Here is a 20,656-nt window from a genome sequence, read left to right on the forward strand (position 1 = left end):
ACCAAGACAGTGGGGAGAGCAGTGTGAGTTGAGGTCAGAGGGGTGACAGCAGCCAGAATGTGCCGGTAGCGAGGATCTTGGATTTTATTCTAGCTGCAATGAGAGCTTTGATTCTACAAATATTTATTGCATGCTAGTCACTGTTTTAGGTACTGGGTGTACAACAGTGAGAAAAGAACTTCCCAGCCGAGTGGAATGCCGTGGAGCATATCTGTTTCGATGCTGGGACAGATCCCTAACACAGCTCATTAAAGCAGATAGCAGCATTCCGTCTCTTTCTTCAGCTTCACTTTACGTCAGTCCCAGCATTTTTATCCCTACCCTTACAGATGAGAGAACTAAAGTTCAGAGAGGTGACGTGACTTGCCCCAGGCCCCTCAGTCAGTAAAAGACAGAATTGAGAATCCAACCAGACTCTTCCCTTTTTAGGTTATTTCTCTCACATTAGGGCCGAGTATCGATTCTCTTTACCTCTGACTTCATGTCCCTGGTATTAAGATTCAGGGCTCACAGTGCCTCTTGGAATTCAGGCATATGGTGACATCAGAGTGCCTACCATTCAGGTCTTGGAGGATAGGGTATGGCGAAAGGAGAGAACTCGGGATATCGCTGATTCAGTAGCCCAGAGTTGTACAAGTCCTTGGGTGTTTCACCTTCACCCAGGCATCTGAGATTGGAGACAAGCATGTGGCTGAATGACGTATCTGGGGGAAGCTGTCTAAACAGCCGTGTGGAGTTGGAGAGTTGAATTAGCTCTGTGGCCAAACCTCAGGGCTCAATCTGCCTATATATGGCTTGATCTCAAAGAACAGGTGATAGCAGTAGGAGTTGTTTTCTGTGTTGCTGGTGGGAGGTGCCCAGGCACATTCCTTTGTAGACAAGCACAAACTAGATATTTTTGAAATCGAAGGTCTGAAACCAGCCGAAGAATTAATCCTGGCCTGGAAAGCATATGGGAGAGTACAGCCAACCTGGCTTGGGTGTTGCTTTCTTGGTTTTGTTGCATTTTTGAGGCAGGGTCTTGCTTTGTCACCCAAGTGGGATCGCAGCGGTGCAGTCGTGGCTCATTGCAGCCTTAACCTCCTGGGCTCAAGTGATCCTCCTGCCTTATTTTTTGATTTTTTTGTAGAGGTGAGGTCTCACCATGTTGCCCAGGCTGGTCTTGAACTCCTGGGCTCAAGTGATCCTCCGCCTTGGTCTCCCAAAGTGTTAGGATTACAGGTGTGAGCCGCTGCCCCTGGTGACTTTGTTGCTTTTTAATAAGCCCAGAAATTTCTTTCAAGAGGGAGGATCTTTGTGAACATCTTGAGCCGCATTCTTGATCGCTGGCTGTGGAGGCCTCCACCTATCAGGCTCAAGTCCATGTTGCTATCATGTGCACTTTGGCTGGTGAGGTGCTGAGCAGAGGTTTCAGCCTCTACCACAAGGTTTCCTGATGAAAGGTCACTGAGTGGGCCCAGCTTCTCCTTACCCAACCGAGAGGCCTCATAGAGCACAAGGCCTGGGTACAGAGGTTCCTGGGGCTCCTGCCATACCCAGCCAGGCCAAGCAGAGGGCCCCGGTGTGTTGTTGGGTGCTGAGAGGCTGCCCGCAGCTCTCGCCTGTGTTAGAAGCCTATAGACTTGGCTTCTCACAAACGCAGGCTGTGAAGCCATGGACTCAGATTCTCAGCCTGGCCCTGCTACTTACTATGGGACCTTGGGCAAGGAAGTCACCATTTTCTCTTTTACAAAATGGGGCCAATAATCTGACTACCACAGGGCTGTCAGGATGCAGCGGGATGGAGCCTTTATAGGGTCTTGTTCTGTGGGATCTGGAGTCCCATATAGGAGTTATTAGTTGAGGGACGAGGCATCTGGGAATCTTTATTCAACTAGGAAACTTCAGCCAAAGAACTAATGCCATAGAGATGTCTTATGGTGTCTGCATTTGAAGCCAGCGGTTCTTTGAAGATTTATCCTGAGTTCCAGAAAGCCAACTGCTAGATAAGTAAGCATTGAGCATTTAAGGGGTCCTGGAAGTAAGATTCCTGGAAAGAAGCAGCAGTCTCTTACTCATCCCCGATTATCTCAGACACAGAGTGGTGGATGGAACCTTTGTGGTTTAGGGGCTGACTCTTGGTATTGCTGGACAAGGAACATGAGCCAGTAGAGACGAGTGTGTTGTATAGCAGTGTCCTGCGAGTGGGCTGGAGACGTGGCTGAGGGAGGCCAGGGGGCCTCAGAGTGCACGGGAGGAGGCTTGCGGAGGTCTTTTCCATCCTGCAGAACACCACATGTGTCCTTCCCTCTGGGAAACCTTCCACCTGGGCAGGGCCTCTGGGGCTGGATGTGGAAGGTAAACAGGCTGCCTTTCTGCTCTCTACCACAGACAGGCCTGGAAAGGCCTGAGTAGGAGCTTTTCGTCTCAGGAAGCCCTGAGGTCCCACCGCTTCTCCTGAAGCAGCCTCATTGTCCCTTTGTAAGAGCATGACCAGGTGCTCTAGCTCCTGGAGCACCAGTGGAGAACTAGAGTGGCCCAGGTGCTGATGCCAAGTTCGAGCAACAGCTCCTGGCGGGTTTCCCTGCATCCCCCCACTCACTCCCATCTATTCTCCACATAGGGGCCAAAGAGCATCCTGCTTGACATCTTGATCAGTATCCCTTGCCCTCAGGATCAAACCTGCAAGTCCCCAAGGCCCTGCAGGATCTGTTTTCTCCTCTCTGTGCTCCAGGCGCATGCCAGCTGCCTCTCTGCTCCATGCTCATTCCTGCCTCCTGAGGGCCTTCACACGGGGCCCTTGCCTCTGCCCCTTTCCCCTCAGCTCCCCACCTACCTCCTCCTCATTCTTTAGATGGCAGTTTATGCTTCACTGTTTGTAGGGCCATCGCATCTGATGCCTCCAGCCTAGGTTAGGAGCATGTCCATCACCTCTACTTCTCCTTTTAACTCCAACCATCCTTGGCTCTCCTTGTCGAGGGTCACGAGAGCAGAGAGAGAATCTATTTTGTTCACCGCTGTGTCCCTACCATGTGGGACATTGTCAAGGCAAATGTAAGTGTGCACTAAATAAATATGTATTGAATGAATAGATAGCCAAGCAGACAGAATGGATCTGCCACAACACAAACAGGATGCTTTTCAAGTGGGCAGAAGATGGAGACATCACTTGTTGAGACACTCAAACAAGTGGCTGGATGCATGAGTGGCAGATCCATTCTGTCTTTCTGCTTGGCTTTAGGAGTAGAGGGATCGCCCATGGTCCGTCCTCTGAGGACGAGGGTATCATGACCGTCCAGGCCCCACTCACCCCTGCCAGGCTCATTGCATCCCGTCTAAAAGCTGACCCTACACTAAGCTGTGTGCTCTGGAAGGTCATAAGAAGTCCTCACCTGGGACACTTCTAGGCCCAGTGTTCAGCCAGCTGTCCTGAGTTCTGCATCGGTCCCTGCTAGATATGAAACACAAACAGGATGCGATGCTTTTCTTTTTCTTCTTTTTCTTTTTTGAGACGGAGTCTCGCTCTGTTGCCCAGGCTGGAGTGCAGTGGGTGCAACCCCTACCTCCCGGATTGAAGTGATTCTCCTGCCTCAGCCTCCCAAGTAGCTGGGATTACAGGTGCGCACCACCATACCCGGCTAATTTTTGTATTTTTGGTAGAGACAAGGTTTCACCATGTTGGCCAGGCTGGTCTCAAACTCCTGGCTTCAAGTCATCTGCCTGTCTCAGCCTCCCAAAGTTCTGGGATTACAGGTGTGAGTCACCATGCCTGGCCAAACAGGATGCTTTGCAGGTAGGCAGAAGAGGGAGACATCACCATCCCATCAGAGGTGGGAAAATCATCGTTAGTACAGGATAATTCATCCTATTTTGTGCTCATGTTTACTGAGCTAGGATTGACCTCTGTCCGGGCAGCAGGGACACAGAGGTGAGTAAGACAAAGAGAAGGCCCTTGCCCTTAAAAACGATACGTGTGGCTAAAACGCTGTAGACCTTTTTGTTTTTTCCTTTTTGAGACTTCCTTTTTATACAGAAATTGCTACCTGCATGGAAAATTAACTTACATCGTGAAAGCGACAGTAAAGTGTTTTGTTTCTAGGGATAGCTAAAGACCTAAGAACAGAGCCCTGTGGTTTGGCTGGCTGGCCACCTTCCTGCAGCTGGGTTTACTATGGTGCTGTGTTCTGGGACAGCCCACTCGTCTCCATTTATTGGGCTGATCCTCGAGACATGCAATACCAGGGAAGGAAGGGTAGTCCGGGCTGTCTTTGGTGGCCATTGTTATTTATGGGGCATCGGCAGAGAAGTCAGCATCATGGAAAATCTAGAGAAAGATAGAGGATACACAGTGTGGTTGAGCAGAATCTGATAGCTCCCTGGCTCTCTCCGGGCCATGGGACCCAGGGCGACACAGCCGCCCTTTTTCTCTCTGCTGTCTGGCTTGGGCTTGGGCTTTGTCTCCTGTGTCCCTCCACACCTTCTTCGCTGTCAGTGGTGACCAATCCCGTGGAATCAGCCACTGTGTGTTCCCCCGAGTCCTTGCCCCTGGGACCTTCGCTCTGTTCGGAGACAAAACCCGGGACTGTTTCTCCTTTTAAATGCAACCTTGTTCCACAGGAGAGGAGAAAAGCAAGAAAGAGGTGGCTTGTTTATCTGATGGTAGTGGGGTGTGCTCCGATATGCCTTTGAAAAGGGCCCAGCTTTGCTTTGCCCAGCGGCCTTTGCAGGATAATGAGAGAAGGAAAACACAGGGAACTTAGTGGAAATTTGAAACTGGAGTGTGGGAGTGGGAAAGTTCAGCTTTTACCTTGGAGCAATCAAGTCTTTCTCCTGTAGGAAAACAGAATGGTGCTGTATGGCCTCCAAGCTGGGTTACATCCTGGGAAAAAGACATGTGCTTGGCTATTGGCCTGGGCGCAGTTTATGTGTAAGCCTTTCCTTGTGGATTCCATTTTCTTATTTCCCGAATACTTCTCAGCCCCACAAGTCCACTGAGTCTTCTGTCTCCAGAGACTGCCTGGTTTCCATCCCCGAGGGCATCTGCGCAGCATCACTTACCATGGTGTACCATGCACCTCCAGTGTGCCCGGCACTGTGTCAGGATCTGGGGATACAGGTGCTGGTCCCCACCTCACTCCCCTCAACCTTTGCAATATATGATACGTAACCCACACACACAGACCGTATGCAAAAGTGGTGGGACTCCTTTGTACCTGTCACCTGCATCAGTGATTATCAGCATTTTGCCAGACTTGTTTCATCAGTGTCTCCCATCGCACTCGCCCCAGACATTACCCATACGTGCTCAAATAGATTTGTGTGTGTGTGTGTGTGTATTTTTTTAGAGACAGGGTCTCGCTCTGTCACCCAGGCTGGAGTACAGTGATGAGATCATAGCTCACTGCAGCCTCCGAACTCCCAGGCTTGCTTTGTTGCCCAGGCTGGTCTCAAAACTCCTGGCCTCAAGTGTTTCTGCCACCTTAGCCTCCCAAAATGCTGGGATTACAAGCGTGAGCCACTGCACCCGGCCAATGTATGTATTTTTAAACATAACCATATACTGTTATATTTAATGCTTCTGACCATGTCTTAAGAAAAAAACAAAAACTCCTCCCTTTGGCTTCCTTGACATCACAGTCTCTCTGTTTCTCTGACTCTTCCTCCTCACCTCCTATGGCTAAATTCTCTCCCTCTGTCCGCTGCTTACACATGGGCATTTCACAATGTGGGGATGATGCCCATGCCTGTAGTCCTGACTCACTCACTACACTCTATCGCAGTTATTTACTGATGCATCTCTCTCCCCTATCAGACGTTGAGGTCTTTGATGGAGCAACCTTGTCGTATTTGTCCCTGTATCCCCAGCACCACACCTGTCCATAGTTGGAGCTCAGGAAGTTGTTTTTTTTTTTTTTTTTTTTTTTAAAGACAGACTCTCACTCAGTTGCCCAGGCTAGAATGCAGTGGCACAATCTTGGCCAATCTTGGCTCACTGCAACCTCCACCTCCTGGGTTCAAGCAAGCACATCTGGGTAATTTTTGTATTTTTAGTAGAGATGGGGGTTTCACCATGTTGGCCAGGTGAAGTCAGGTCTCGAAGTCCTGACTGCAAGTGATCTGGCTGCCTCGGGCTCCCAGATTGCTGGGATTACAGACAGTCATGAGCCACTGCGCCCGGCCTCAGGAAGTAGTTGAATGAGTGACTGAATGAATGCCCACGTGAGCAAATGACCTCTTTGCGGAACTTTAGACTGACGTTGCCTGATGCCCACCGGTTGTGCAGTACGTACTTCAGTCTCAGCGTGTCTGAGACCAAACTCATTCTCGAGTCCCACTTCTTGGGCTTGGCATTGCCCATTCGTCAGCCATCCGAGTCAGAAACCCTGGAGTCAGCTTTTGACTTCTCATCCTGTAACAGGCACCAAGTTTGATTTCTTTCTCTTGAATATCTCTTAGAACCCTCACCTTCCTCCTTCTCTTTATTCCTACCATCGTCCTTACTCAGGACCATATAGTGAGGGTTTAAAAGTGCTGAGTCCTTGCGGTGGCTCACGCCTGTAATCCCAGCACTTTGGGAGGCCAAGGCGGGTAGATCACCTGAGGTCAGGAGTTCGAGACCAGCCTGGCCAACATGGTGAAACCCCATCTCTACTAAAAATACAAAACTTAGCTGGATGTGGTGGTATGTGCCTGTAATCCCAGCTACTCAGGAGGCTGAGGCAGGAGAATTACTTGAACCCAAGAGGTGGAGGTTGCAGTGAGCTGAGATTGCGCCACTGCACTCTAGCCTGGGTGACAGAGTAAGACTCCATCTCTTAAAAAAAAAAAAAAAAAAAAAAGCAGATTCTAAACTCGCAGTGCTGCTGCTGGCTGCCTGAGCTGTGTGGCTTTGGACAAATGACTTAACCACTCTGTGAAGATGGTATCTGATGCACAGGAAATGCTGCGACGTTGGCTCTCGTCATCATCTGTGCCCATGTCTCCCTCAGCAGCCTCCTGACTGGCCTTCTCCAGTCTCCTGGTTTGGATTGAGGCTCCCTAGACCCCACCTTTCTGAGACTGGTATCTAGTCAGGTTACTCTGGGAGATCTCCACCCCCCACTGCCCAGAGAGCAGGTTCTGAGCTCTTCAGTCTCTCCACCTTCTGGCCCCGGCTGACACCATCCCTGCCACTTCTCCTGGGGTCCCCAAACGTCTGTGGTACTTTTGTCTTTCTTGCCCTTGGTGTTCCCACTCTGCAGAACGACCTTCTCTCCAGGTCACCACTGATCGCAATCGCACTCTCCTTTCAAGGCCCAGATCAGGTGTCACCTGACCTCTGCTGTCCTCAGATCACACCTCCCTGTAGCGACTGGCTCACCAGTGTCCCTCTCTGACCGAGCTGTGCACTCCTCCAGGGCAGCACTGTCAGGGTCTCCCCCAGACCCTTGGTTGTGATTCCCTCTCCTTGTCCTGAATCTCAGTTTTCCTGATAGATGAGATGTTACCTGAAGGCAGGTTTCAACTTTCAATCTTTTTTTTTTTTTTTGGGTGAAATGGAGTCTTGCTCTGTTGCTCAGGCTGGAGTGCAGTAGCGCCATCTCGGCTTACTGCAGCCTCTGCCTCCTGGGTTCAAGGGATTCTCATGCTTCAGCCTCCTGAGTAGCTGGGACCACAGGGGCCCACCACCACACCTGGCTAATTTTTGTATTTTTAGTAGAGAAGGGGTTTTGCCATGTTGACCAGGCTGATATCGAACTCCTGGTCTCAAGTGATCCACCCACCTCAGCCTCCCAAAGTGTTGGGATTACAGGCGTGAGCCACCGCTCCCAGCCTGGAGGATTTTAGATTTAAAGCAAAGAGGATATTTTCCAACAAAGCAACTGCTTTTCTTTTTTCTTTTTAAATTTTGTTTATTTATTCTTAATAAAGATGGGATCTTGAATCTTGCCCAGGCTGGTCTCAAACTTCTGGCTTCAAGTGATCCGCCTGCCTCAGCCTCCCAAAGTGCTGGAATTACAGGCGTGAGCTACCATGCCCTGTCTCTTTTTTTGTTTGTTTTTTTTCCAAATTGAAACAGGATCTCACTATGTTGCCCAGGCTGGATTGAACTCCTGACCTCAAGCAGTCCTCTCGCATTGGCCTCCCAAAGTGTTGAGATTAGAGGTGTGAGCCACCGTACCTGGCCCTGTAGAGGGGAGGCATTGATGAAGGTCAAGAAGTCCTGTTAGCTCTCCCTTCAGAATCTACCCCAGGTCCTTAGTTCTCTCCAGCCTCACTGCTGGAGCCCTCGCCCAAGCCACCATCTTGCAGTCCACACATGGCCACTGGGATTGGGGCAGTGTTCTCCCCGCAAAATCTGGCTGTGCTCCTCCCCCGTGAGGCCCTCCAAAGGCTTCCTGTTGTTCTTAGGATGAAACCCACACTGCCAGCCGAAGCTCCTCAGGCTCCCACCCTCTACAGGCTCTTTCTGCTCCAGCCACACTCACCAGGCCTGAGTTCCCACCTAGTGCCTTCCCTGGGAATGATCTCCCCCTGGTTGGCTCTTTCTACTCAGGCTCAAATGTCACCTCCACTGAGAGGCCTTTCCTGACCTGCTGAGCTTGATTCCCTCCCCTCCCGTCACGTTACTCCGTGTTATGGTACCCATCCCTGTCTCCTTAGCTTGTTTTTGTCTGTATTGGCTCTTCCACTAGAGCCACTAGAGTAAGTTGCATGAGGGCAGGGATGTCTGTTTAATCCCAGTGCTCAGGATAGTGTATGGCTTGTGATAGATGCCCAATACATTTTAAAATGAGAATGAATGAAGTTTGGGAGGGGCTCAGAGCAGTGAGTCTCCCCCTTGTGGGGGGGACTGGGGAGTGCCTGGGAGGGGCTATCTGGTGCCAGCGGTTTGGAGTGGCTGGGATGACTCTGGAATCCTGTGAGGCCCAGTCAGTTTCTTTGGTTCTCATGCAGTGCAGTGCCCTCAGACCTAACCATTTTGTTCTGTGCTGGCTTAAAAGGGTCTGCTTCCCTCCCAGTGCAGCCCCTGACTCTCCTCTTTCTCGCCCCCCGCCCTCCTTCAGAGAAAGCAGGTGGTGAGGGCTCTCTAACCCAGACAGGACTTGCTGTTCAGCCCCAGCTTGAAATTGATTTCCTCCAGTCCTCCTTGAGCCAGGCCTCCTAGGCCACTGGTGGGAGGGAGAATGAGACAGCCATTTGGCCCACAGGCCACCAACTTTTACCCCCCTTCTCTAAAAGACACACAATGGCAGTTGGGCTGCACCTTTGTGAGTCACCGGTGATAGCCCGTCATAAATTGTTATTTCCTATATTTCCAGAGCAGCTTTATCGGGCGTTGCCTGTGCAGTCCGGGAACCGATTTGATATGGGGTCAGTTAACACGCTGTCTTGTTGAAATCTGTCATCATGCCCATATAAGGCAAACTCCTTGGGTTACTTTTTACCTTGGCAGAATCACAGGAATGTCAAGGTAACCAGGCCACCTCAGCATAGCTCTGATTCTCACCCGGTCACCTGACTTGCCCGCCCTCCCCCATGACTCACCCAGTGGCTCAGCATGGGGCCTGCTGCACTGTGGCTGCTGGAATCTGCCAAGGGCCTCCTGGGACTGCCCTTGGTTTTGTGTCTTCCTTAGAGTAGATCAAATGAGAGGAACCATGTGAAGTAGCTCACACAGGGCCTAACAGAGCAAACACAAGAAGTGGAAAGCAGCCTCAGTGAGGCTTTGAGGTTAGTTTGGGGGTCGCGGGGGTCCCAGCTCTGCTGCTTAACAGCCATGTGGCTGTGGGTATATCCCCCAGCATTCAGAGCCTTATCTGTAAAATTAGAGCACGCAGAACAAACCCTGGTACACACTAAGTGCTCAATAAATGTGAGTCATTTGTGTAATTATAGTAGGGTAGGCCTTATGCCCCACCCAGTCATAAAAATGCCTCTTACTGTCGTTGGTTCAGGCTAAGCCCCTTAGTAGCTTTCATGGGGCAGGTTGACATGGTACCCAGAGTCCTCCTCAGTCTTCTTCCCATGGTGTAGTGAGAGCACTCAGGACCATCTAGGCCTTTCCTGGAAAACTGAACCCACACCTTCCCGGTGCTGCCCCACCCTGGTCCCCCACCCCCTGCATGACAAACTGCTCCTCCCTTGTTCTGGGGCCAGGAGTCAGATCTGCCCCTGAGAGCAGCAGGGGCCCCTTTGTCCTTTGACGTCATACTCACACCGCTCCTGGAGACAGCCACCCCTTCATGCCAGCCCCAGGAAGGCTTGTAGGTGGGGCGAGCCAGGGTGAGAGTGTAGCCCTGTTCCTCGGCCAGGGCAGATGTTTCACCATTTTTAATGGAGCAATTATGAGTCAGAGGTTTCAGTCTACTGGTTCCTCCCGATCCTATAATTACTCTTTGGCTATAGAATCCTGTTTTGGTCTCTTCTTTTCTTTTCTCTTCTCTTTTCTTTTCTTTCTCTTCTTTCTCTCTCTGTGGTCATGGTCAGGTTTTTCTTTTTTTAAATCCTCCCAAGACACTGTTAATGTTGTCTGTCTCATGCATCCAAGGAATCTGAGATGGACTGAATATTGTCAAGGGAAAAAAAAAGAGACCCCAAATCCAGAGGGATTTCTTAACCCACCCAAATGGCTTTTATTTTTTATTTTATTTTATTTTATTTATTTATTTATTTTTTTGAGACGGAGTCTTGCTCTGTAGCCAGGGTGGAAGGCAGTGGCGTGATCTCAGCCCACTGCAACCTCCGCCTCCCGGGTTCAAGTGATTCTCCTGCCTCCGACTCCCAAGTAGCTGGGATTACAGGCACGTGCCACCATGCCCAGCTAATTTTTGTATTTTTAGTGGAGACAGGGTTTCGCCATGTTGGCCAGGATGGTCTCGAACTCCTTACCTCGTGATCCACCCACCTTGGCCTCCCAAAGTGCTAGGATTATAGGTGTGAGCCACCGTGCTCGGCCAACCCACCCAAATTGTGTACCCCACACCATCCTAGTGCTTGGGAGCCAACACCCACTCACAGGAGGCTAAGGGCAAGTTTAGATAACTCAACACCACCAGTTAGTTGCCTTCTGGCAAACTTCCAACTCCAAGCCTGAAATTTCTGGTTGGAGTCACTTCCCAGATGGACTCAGGGATTCATTCACCCCCTCATCCAGTGCTCACGGAGCCTCTGTGAGGTGCAGGCCTGGAGAGGAGCCCTGTGGCCTCGGCGAAGGACAGGCAGGCTGGTGAGCACCCAACCTCTGGAGGGAGGGGACTCAATTATGCAGATGAAGGCCCCTAATCCTCTCAGTGCTCCAAACTCACTCTGCTTCTGAAAGGGATCTTCTTACCCTGGGTTCAGAGAGTAGGAAGCCCTCGGGGACCGAGTATGCGTGAAACAAGCCCAAGTCTGTGGGGCTGTACATGGTCAAGATCACAGATTTCCAGACCAAGATGGCTCCACCCTAGCCGGGATGCCCACTCTGAGACACCCCTCTCTGCTTTTGCTGGAATAGGAGAATGGCCCTGACTTGGCCGGGTGGACTGTTGAATCAGAGCCTCTCAAAACAGGAAAAAGGAAAAGGATCACCAAGTAGGAGTTTCAGTTGTCAAAGACAAAACCCTTACCACGATTAAAGATTACTCCAGGGCCTGGCATATTCACCTTTCCACCAGCAGGGCCCAGTTTACGGATCATTTGAATACTAGCAAAAAAACAAGCCATCTGCTGGAGAGATGAACAGAGGGAGAAACAGGAGTGTCTGCCCTGCTCCCAGACACCCCTTTCCTGTGGCACTTTCTGCACCTGGCAAGATCTACTGGGGAACTCCCAGGGTCCCACTAGCTCAGGACGGGTGTGTAGCACTTGCCTAAATAACAATCCCATCAGTGCCCTGTCTGACCTTTTCTCCCCAAATGCCAAAGGCCTCCTGTCTGGATGAACAAATCCCTGGGCGGATTTGTCCAGACTAAAACATTAATTCTAAAGACTGGGCCCCTTAGGCACTCGCTAGGATTCCAGGCCACACCGTCTCAAGGCCCGAATTGGCTTACTTGGCTATCTTTTTGAAAGATCAAAGTTTAGTCCCCCACCCCCACCCTGAAACCTGAGCTCAGCTGTAAGCATTGAAAGTAAATGGGGTGTTTGTAGCTCACCCTCCCTGTTCTCCAGGTGAAGGGCCCCGTGTGCCTGATCATTTCATAGCAAAATGCTAGATGGGGCCAGAGGAGGCGGAGGGCAAGGCCCCAGCCTATGCTGCTGCCCTAATTTTTAAACTGCCTTTTGGGAGTGGAAGTTTCCTCTGTTAAAGGTAGTTATTTCAAGGTAGGACTCACCATCTCCTCCTCCCGGAGAGAAGCTCTGCCTGGAGGGCTGAGCACTGCCTCCCGCTCTGCTCTGTGGGCCCCACCTGCCTTGGGTTTAGACCTATCTCTTCCTGTGCAAGTGGACTCTGTGTGAGGAGTGCAGGCTCTTCCCCTTGGGGAGAACCCAGTTCTTTGACGTATAATCTGAGTGGTTTGGGTTGGTTGGTTGGTTTCCCGTGTGTGGGATGGCTCCGGAAGTCTGTTTGAGAACAGAGGCAGGCTCAGACGGGGGCAGCTCCTACCCCGGGCCGCCTATCCCCCTTTCCCCTGGAGTTTCTTTTAGCTCCAAGCGTCCATTCCAGTCTAACAAATCTGGTGGCAGAGTCTCTTTTTTTTTTTTTGAGACAGAGTCTCTCTCTGTTGCCCAGGCTGGAGTACAGTGGCACAATCTCGGCTCACTGCAGCCTCCACCTCCTGGGCTCAAGCGATTCTCTTGCCTCAGCCTCCTGAGTAGCTGGGATTACAGGCGTGTGCCACCACGTCTGGCTAATTTTTCTGTATTATTAGTAGAGACGGAGTTTCACCATGTTGGCCAGGCTGGTCTTGAACTCCTGATCTCAAATGATCCGCCTGCCTCGGCCCTCCAAAGTGCTGGGATTACAGGCATGAGCCCCTGCATTCAGCCCCTCTGGTTCTACTAAGACCTCAGATCTTTCATTTATGGAACAAGGGGGTTGGATTAGATTGGTGGCTCTCAGCCCTCACTTCATGTTAGACTCACTAGGTGGACTTTGTCAAATGTCATTGCCCAGGGCCCACCTTGAGGGAATCTGTCTCATTTGCCTGTGGTGAAATTCAGGTATTTTTAAAAAGCTCCCAGGTCCCATACATCTACTGTCAATTGATTTTCAACAAGGGTGCAGGACCATTCAATGGGGGAAAGAATAGTGTTTTCAACAAATAGTGCAGGAACAACTATTAATAGATACCCATCTGCAAAGAATGAAGTTGAACCTTTACCTCACACCATATACAAAAATTAACTCCAAATGGATCAGATACCTAAATGTAAGAGCTAAAACTGTAAAACTCTTAGAAGAAAACACAAGTGTAAATCTCATGACCTTGGGTTAGGCAATGGTTGTTAGATATGACAGCAGAAACACAACCGAAGAAAAATAGATAAATTAGACTGTTTCAAAACTGGAAACTTTTTGCTTCAAAGGACACTATTAAAGTAAAAAGACAACCCACAGAATATTTACAAATTGTATATCTGATAAGGGTCTACTGTCCAGAATGTATAAAGGACTCTTAAATTCAGCAGTAAAAAGACACACCAGTTAAAAATGGGCAAAGGATTCAAATAGACACTTCTCCAAAGAAGATCTACAAATGGTCAATAAGCACATGAAAAGGTGTTCAATGTCATTATTAATTAGGGCAAATCAAAACCATAACGTGGTTGAGCCTGGTGGCTCATGTCCATAATTCCAGCATTTTTGGAGGTAGAAGTGGGAGGATGGCTTGAGGCCACGAATTGGAGACCAGCCTGGGCATCATAGTGAGACCCTGTCTCTACAAAGAATTAAAAAATTAGGCCCGGCACAGTGGCTCATGCCTGTAATCCTAGCACTTTGGGAGGCCGAGGCGAGTGGATCACCTGAGGTCAGGAGTTTGAGACCAGCCTGGCAAACATGGTGAATGAAACCCTGTCTCTACCAAAAAAAAAAAAAAAGAAACCCACAAAAATTAGCTGGACATGGTGGCGGGCGCCTGTTGTCCCAGCTGGTGGGGAGGCTGAGGTGGGAGAATCGCTTGAACCTGGGTGGGAGAGGTTGCATTGAGCCGAGATCACGCCATTGCACTCCAGCCTGGGCAACAGAGTGAGACCCTGTCTCAAAATAATAAATAATAATAAAAATGAGAAATTGGCTAGGTGTAGTAGCATACTCCTGGGAGGCTGAGGTGGGCAGATTGCTTGAGCCCAGGAGTTCAAGGCTGCAGTGAGCTATGATGACACCACTGTACTCCAGCCTGGGCAACAGAGTGAGACCCCAACCCTAAAACAAAAAAACCAAAAAACCACAATGAGATACCACTGCACACCCACCATGATGGCTATAATCAGAAAGTCAGATAATAAGTATTGGTTAGGATGGGAGAAATCAGAACCCTCACATTGCTTGTCAAAGTGTAATGTGGTGCAGCTTCTTGGGAAAACAGTCTGGCAGTTCCTCAAAATTTAAACATGTTTTGTATTTTTAGTAGATGGGGTTTCACCATGTCACCCAGGCTGGTCTTGTCTCAGCCTCCCAAAGTGTTGGAATTACAGGCATGAGCCACCACACCCAGCCAAGTTCCTCAAATTTTTAAATATAAGAGGTATCATATGACTCAGCAGTTTTACTCCTAGGTATATGCCCAAGGCAATTGAAAACATGTCCACATAAAACTTGTACATGAATATTCATGGTGGCGCTAATATCCAAAAGATAGAAGCAACCCAAATGCCCATCAGCCAATGAATGGATAAATAAAATGTGGTATATCCATACAATGGAATGTTACTCAGACAGGAATGAAGTACTGATACGTGCTACAACATGGCTGAACCTTGAAAACATGCTAAGGAGAAGCCAAACTCAAAGATCATATACCATATGGTTCCACTTGTATGAAATGCCCAGAATAGGCAAATTGCAAGAGACGAAAAGTAGGTTAGTGGTTGCCAGGGACTGGGGGCTGGGTAGGAGGGAAGTGGGGTTGGGGAGTAACTGTACCAGTTTTGCGGTGGTAGACATGTTCCTTGTGTTTTTGGTTTTTTGTTTTGTTTTGTTTTTTGTTTTGAGATAAGGTCTCACTGTCGCCCAGGCTAGAGTGCAGTGGCGCTGTCATAGCTCACTGTAGCCTCGAATTCCCAGGCTTAAGTGTTCCTCCCACCTCAGCCTTCTGAGTAGCTGGGACTACAGGCAAGAGTCACCATACCCAGTTAATTTTTAATTTTTTTTTTCTTTTTCTTTGAGATGGAGTCTCGCTCTGTTGCCCAGGCTGGAGTGCAGTGGCGCGATCTCAGCTCATTGCAACCTTTGCCTCCTGGGTTCAAGCGATTCTCCTGCCTCAGTCTCCTGAGTAGCTGGAACTACAGGCGTGCGCCACCATGCCCGGCTACTTTTTGTGTTATTAGTTAGAGATGAGGTTTCACCATGTTGGCCATAAGAGACAGGACTAGCTGGATTTCCTAGGCCGACTAAGAATTCCTAAGCCTAGCTGGGGAAGGTGATTGCACCCACCTTTAAACACGGGGCTTGTAACTCAGCTCACACCTGACCAATCAGGCAGTAAAGAGGGCTCATTAAAATACCAATTAGGTTAAAAGCAGGAGGTAAAGAAATAGTCAAATCATCTTATCATCTGAGAGCACAGGAGGAGGGACAATGATTGGGATATAAACCCCAGGCATTTGAGCCGGGAGTGGGCAACCCCCTTTGGTTCCCCTCCCACTGTATGGGAGCTCTGTTTTTCACTCTATTAAATCTTGCAACTGCACACTCTTCTGGTCCACGTTTGTTTCGGCTTGAGCTGAGCTTTCGCTCAGCGTCCTTCACTGCTGTTCACCGCCGTCACAGACCCACTGTTGACTTCCACCCCTCCAGATCCAGCAGGGTGTCTGCTGCATTTCTGATCCAGCGAGGTGCCCATTGCTGCTCATTCGGGCTAGAGGCTCGCCATTGTTCCTGTGCGGCTAAGTGCTCGAGTTCGTCCTAATCAAGCTAAACACTAGTCACTGGGTTCCACGGTTCTCTTCCATGACCCACGGCTTCTAATAGAGCTATAACACTCACTGCATGGCCCAAGGTTCAATTCCTTGGAATCCGTGAGGCCAAGAATGTCAGATCAGAGAACAAAAGGCTTGCTGCCATCTTGGGAGCAGCCGCCACCATCTTGGGAGCTCTAAGAACAAAGACCCACCGGTAACAGCCGGGCTGGTTTTGAACTCCTAACCTCGTGATCTGCCCGCCTTGGCCTCCCAAAGTGCTGGGATTACAGGCATGAGCCACCTTGCCTAGCCTTGTTCTGGAATTAGATAGTGGTGATTGTTGCACAATCTTGTGAATATACTAAAACTCCCTGAATTTTACGTAAAAGGGTGAATTTTTTGGTATGTTATGTAAATTACATTGCAATTTTTAAAAATTGATTCCTCAAATTATGTACATATTTAAAGAGTACATGAAAGAGAGGGAGAGAAAGAAAAGCTGGATGCGAGGTGCCGCAACCTGGTTCCACTCACCCCTAGATTTGTTGAGTACCTGCTATGTGAAAGGCACCAGTCCAGGCAGTGGGTTCCCACAGCAAACAGAACCCTCCTCTGGGGAGCTTATGCTGCACTTGGGAGGGAGACTGGTTATGAACAAAGAACATAGTTTTCGATGGTGAAAGGTGCAGTGAGTAAAACAACGCAGTGTGAGGCCAGGTGTGTTGGCTCATGCCTGTAATTCCAGCACTTTGGGAGGCCGAGGTGGGTGGATCACCTGAGGTTGGGAGTTCGAGACCAGCCTGACCAACATGGAGAAACTCTGTCTCTGCTAAAAATACAAAATTAGCCGGGCCTTTAATCCCAGCTACTCGGGAGGCTGAGGCCAGAGAATAGCTTGAACTCAGGAGGCAGAAGTTGCGTTGAGCCGAGATCACGCCATTGCACTCCAGCCTGGGCAACAAAAGTGAAACTCCGTCTCAAAAAAAAACAAAAAAAACAAAAACAAACCAACAACAACGCAGAGTGGAGTGATAGCCTAGGGCCTAGGGGAGATGACAGAGTCCAGGAAGGCCTCCTGGGTTGCTGACATTTGAGGCAAGTCCTGAGTGATGAGACAAAACCAGCTCTATAAAGAGCTAGACGAAAGTCTTAGACCAGTATTTCTCATGAGGAGGAGACAGCACTCCAAAATCCATCCTTTGGCCTGGCGCGGTGGCTCACGCCTGTAATCCCAGCACTTTGGGAGGCTGAGGCGGGTGGATTACCTGAGATCAGGAGTTTGAGACTAGCCTGGCCAACATGGCAGAAACCCGTCTCTACTGAAAATATAAAAATCAGCTGGGTGTGATGGTGGGTGCCTGTAATGCCAGCTACTCGGGAGACTGAGGCAGGAGAATCACTTGAACCGGGGAGGTGGAGGCTGCAGTGAGCCGAGATCATGCCACTGCACTCCAACCTGGCGACAGAGTGAGACTGTGTCTCAAAAAAAAAAAAAAAAAAAAAAAAGAACAAACAAACAAAATCTGTCCTTTGCAGCACAACACGCACACTTTCTGGCACCTCAAAGGGGATTGTCCAAGACTGGAACACTGGCTGCAGGGAGGGGGCCGGGTGCAAAGAGCTGGTTTCTGGGTGGACACGCAGGACCTTTGGAATGCTCGCTACCCCACTCAGCAGTATTTATACCTCTCCTCCAACTGCGAAGTCAGAGCTTTTTCATGCAGGCTGAGAAAACTCCGAATAAGGCAACTTCAGGCCAGGACATAAGACGCATTCCATATTTCACTGTAATTGCTTTCAAATTAGGTTATGTCGTCATGTAACAGGCACACACAGTGCACTTGCTTTGCCCCCGGCCGGGGTTGGGTCCTGGACAGGCAGCCCCGTGTGTTGCTGAACTGCCACAGTGCCAGCCCTGATTGCCTGGGCAGTGGGGCTGTCTGCGTCCCATGTTGCTGCACCCATCTAATTTGTGGCTGTGTTATCTTGACCTGCTTGTTTTCTGTTCTTTCAACCTGCTCCCTGGCTTTTATCTCCTTCAGAATCTGGTGGCAGTGGATCTTCAAAAAGTGCTCAGGTGTGCAGTCTCACAGACAGGCCAGAGGCTCCACGGGCCCCCTTGCCAGGGCGAGCATCTCTACCTGTGCCGCTGGTAACCCAGATTCCAGAAGGCTTAGCCGTCTGGCCCTGAAAGCGCCTTTATAGTTGGTGATGAAGCCCATGGGCTGGGGAGCCGTTTCTGCTTTCAGGAACTGAAAAGATGCCCCAGTGGGGCTAGGCCTTGCCTGAGGTCTGGCAATAGCCTGCCAGATGGGTGATAAGAAGGCCTACCCAGGTGATAAGCCTACCCAGGAATAAATAGCTGTACCTCCCGTGTGTCCAAGCCCTGGACACCCTTCCCTAGGACCCGTGGAAGCAGGAACCATGGGCAGCGTCAGAGGCCACAGCAGGCAAGGTGGGAGTTCAGGAGGTGGGACGGCGCCCTCCCCCTCAAAGCAACTGATGCCCCAGCGGAGCGACAAACCCTACACGGTATTTCAGAGCCAAGGTTTGAAAATTCCTAGGGTGCTAGGGAGCTCCGTCTGGCCTCCGGGTACCTGGGGGTGGGGCTGGCTGTGGCCAGTTGCAGTCAACCCTGAGCCTGGGCAAAATGCATGCAGGCTGGTCCTCCTGGGTGATACCCTGCTAGGCGAGTGGGCAGTGTACACGGCAGAAGAGGGTTGCGGCATGAGGCAGCAAACAGTTTTTTCTAAAATCTTGTCAAGCACAGGGTCCGTGGAATCCACATGTGAGCATCAGCCTGGTGGGTGGGGAGAGTGAAGCCTGCGATCCAGTCTGGATCCTGTGCTACACAGTGCAGAGCCTGCATGCTCACCCCGCCTGAGGGATTGCTCGAGCCTATTTCTAGGTCCAAAGCGACTTTGCAAGAGACTCCCTTTATTCTGGGCTTAGTGGAATTCCAGCTTCCAACAGCCATTTCCCTCCACCCCCTTCAGTTCTGAGAACATGTTTTGTAACAGGAAGGCAGGAAGAAAAGAGAAGGCGAGTTTGTTCAGCTGGGTCAGCCGCATCCCACCAGGGCCCTTTCTTCCCTCCAGCTCACCATCGCTCTGCCCATTGGAACCACTCGGTTGCCCTGTGTCTGCCGAATGTTTGTTTCTTAATCAGTGCCCCAGAGTAGAGAGGGCTTTGCCTCTTCGGGTTGAGGGAGGGAGTCATTGATGAATGGCTCATTAAAGCCCACTGCTGCCACATTCCTGGGTGCTTAGGTCACCTCCTGAACAATATCCATCATTCATTCACCTACCGCCCCACATCCTGGCGGCTGGGAGGCGTCCCTGTGACACAGGAAGGACTTTATGACCAGAGATGCTAGGTCTCCCATCTCCCTCCTGCAGCCCACAGTGACAAAGCAGAAACTGCTCTTGGGGCCCCCTGAAGTGCACCTTAGCTGGGTCACCATGGGCCTTGGCACACGGAGGTGTGACAGTGGATCCCAACTCAACCGACAAGCTTGCCTTTCTCTGTTCTTCCACCCCCCTTCCCCCAATTCACACCCTATGCTATTTTAGCAACCAGAGAAGCCTCTTTAATAGGCTGCCCGCGTGCAGGGGCAAGCTCTAAAGCCTTCTCTCTGTGGTTTGGTTCACATGTGTTCTCAAAGACAGATGAGTCCACATCATTCCTTCCTCCCTAGATAGGTCAAGGGCTGGGTGCAGGCTGCCTTCACAGGAGGGCCAGGGACAGGCTGGGAGCAGCGGGGCCACCTTTTGAGAAGCGGGCGAGCTTCTGAGGCGTTGCTCTGCCTGCCTGCCTGCCTGCCTGCCTGCCTTGCCTCTCTGAGTTTACCTCTAGCTTGGGGACCAAGGGTGGGCTGGGGCCTTCTTTTTTTTTTTTTTTTTTTTTTTTGAAACGGAGTCTTACTCTGTCTCCCAGGCTGGAGTGCAGTGGCATGATCTCGGCTCACTGCAACCTCTACCTCCCAGGTTCAAGCAATTCTCCTGTCTCTGCTTCCCGAGTAGCTGGGATTATAGGAGCCCGCCACCACGTCCAGCTAATTTTTGTATTTTTAGTAGAGACGAGGTTTCACCATGTTGGCCAGGCTGGTCTTGAACTCCTGACCTCAAGTGATCCGCCCGCCTTGGCCTCCCAAAGTGCTGGGATTACAGGTGCGAGCCACCGCATCCGGCCCTGGCTGGGGGCTTCTTGACCTGACTGCTGTCTCTCCCTCACTGGCCAGCACCTCCCATTGTACTCAGACATCGTGGAATGGATGCCCACCCCGTGTTTGTATGTATCATCTGTGTCTGTGTGACATTAAGCAAGTCACTGAACCTCTCCCTGCCTCAGTTTCCTCATCAAATGGAGATAATATCTCATGTGATCATGAGGTTGGAGGTTTTAAAGAGTTGCTAATGTGTAAATAGTAAGAACTAGCAATTAGCCCTTATAGCATAATTACCTTTAATATGTCATGCCCCCCTGCACCCCAACGCTGAGTGTAATTTTGTGGGCGGGGGGGCGGGTTGAGACAGGGTCTGGCTCTGTCACCCAGGCTGGAGTGCACTGACACAATCTCAACTCACTGCAACCTCTGCCTCCCAGGCACAAGCTGTCTTCCCACCTCAGCCTCTCGAGTAGCTGGGAC

The 20,656-nt window shown here is 50.3% G+C and overlaps 1 protein-coding gene and 1 long non-coding RNA gene across 5 annotated transcripts in view; one reads left to right on the plus strand and one right to left on the minus strand.

Annotated features, from left to right (window-relative positions):
• ACTN4 (actinin alpha 4) overlaps positions 1 to 20,656 on the plus strand; it is an 82,761-nt gene that overhangs the window by 26,534 nt on the left and 35,571 nt on the right.
• On the minus strand, positions 7,884 to 10,124 carry LOC129051965 (uncharacterized). Its single transcript, XR_008516578.2, has 3 exons — positions 9,904 to 10,124; positions 9,508 to 9,643; positions 7,884 to 8,146 (listed from the first exon to the last, which is right to left on the minus strand). It is a non-coding gene; the product is annotated as an uncharacterized LOC129051965 (long non-coding RNA).

Source organism: Pongo abelii, chromosome 20 (genome assembly GCF_028885655.2).
Source record: "Pongo abelii isolate AG06213 chromosome 20, NHGRI_mPonAbe1-v2.0_pri, whole genome shotgun sequence".
Classification (NCBI taxonomy): Eukaryota; Metazoa; Chordata; class Mammalia; order Primates; family Hominidae; genus Pongo; species Pongo abelii.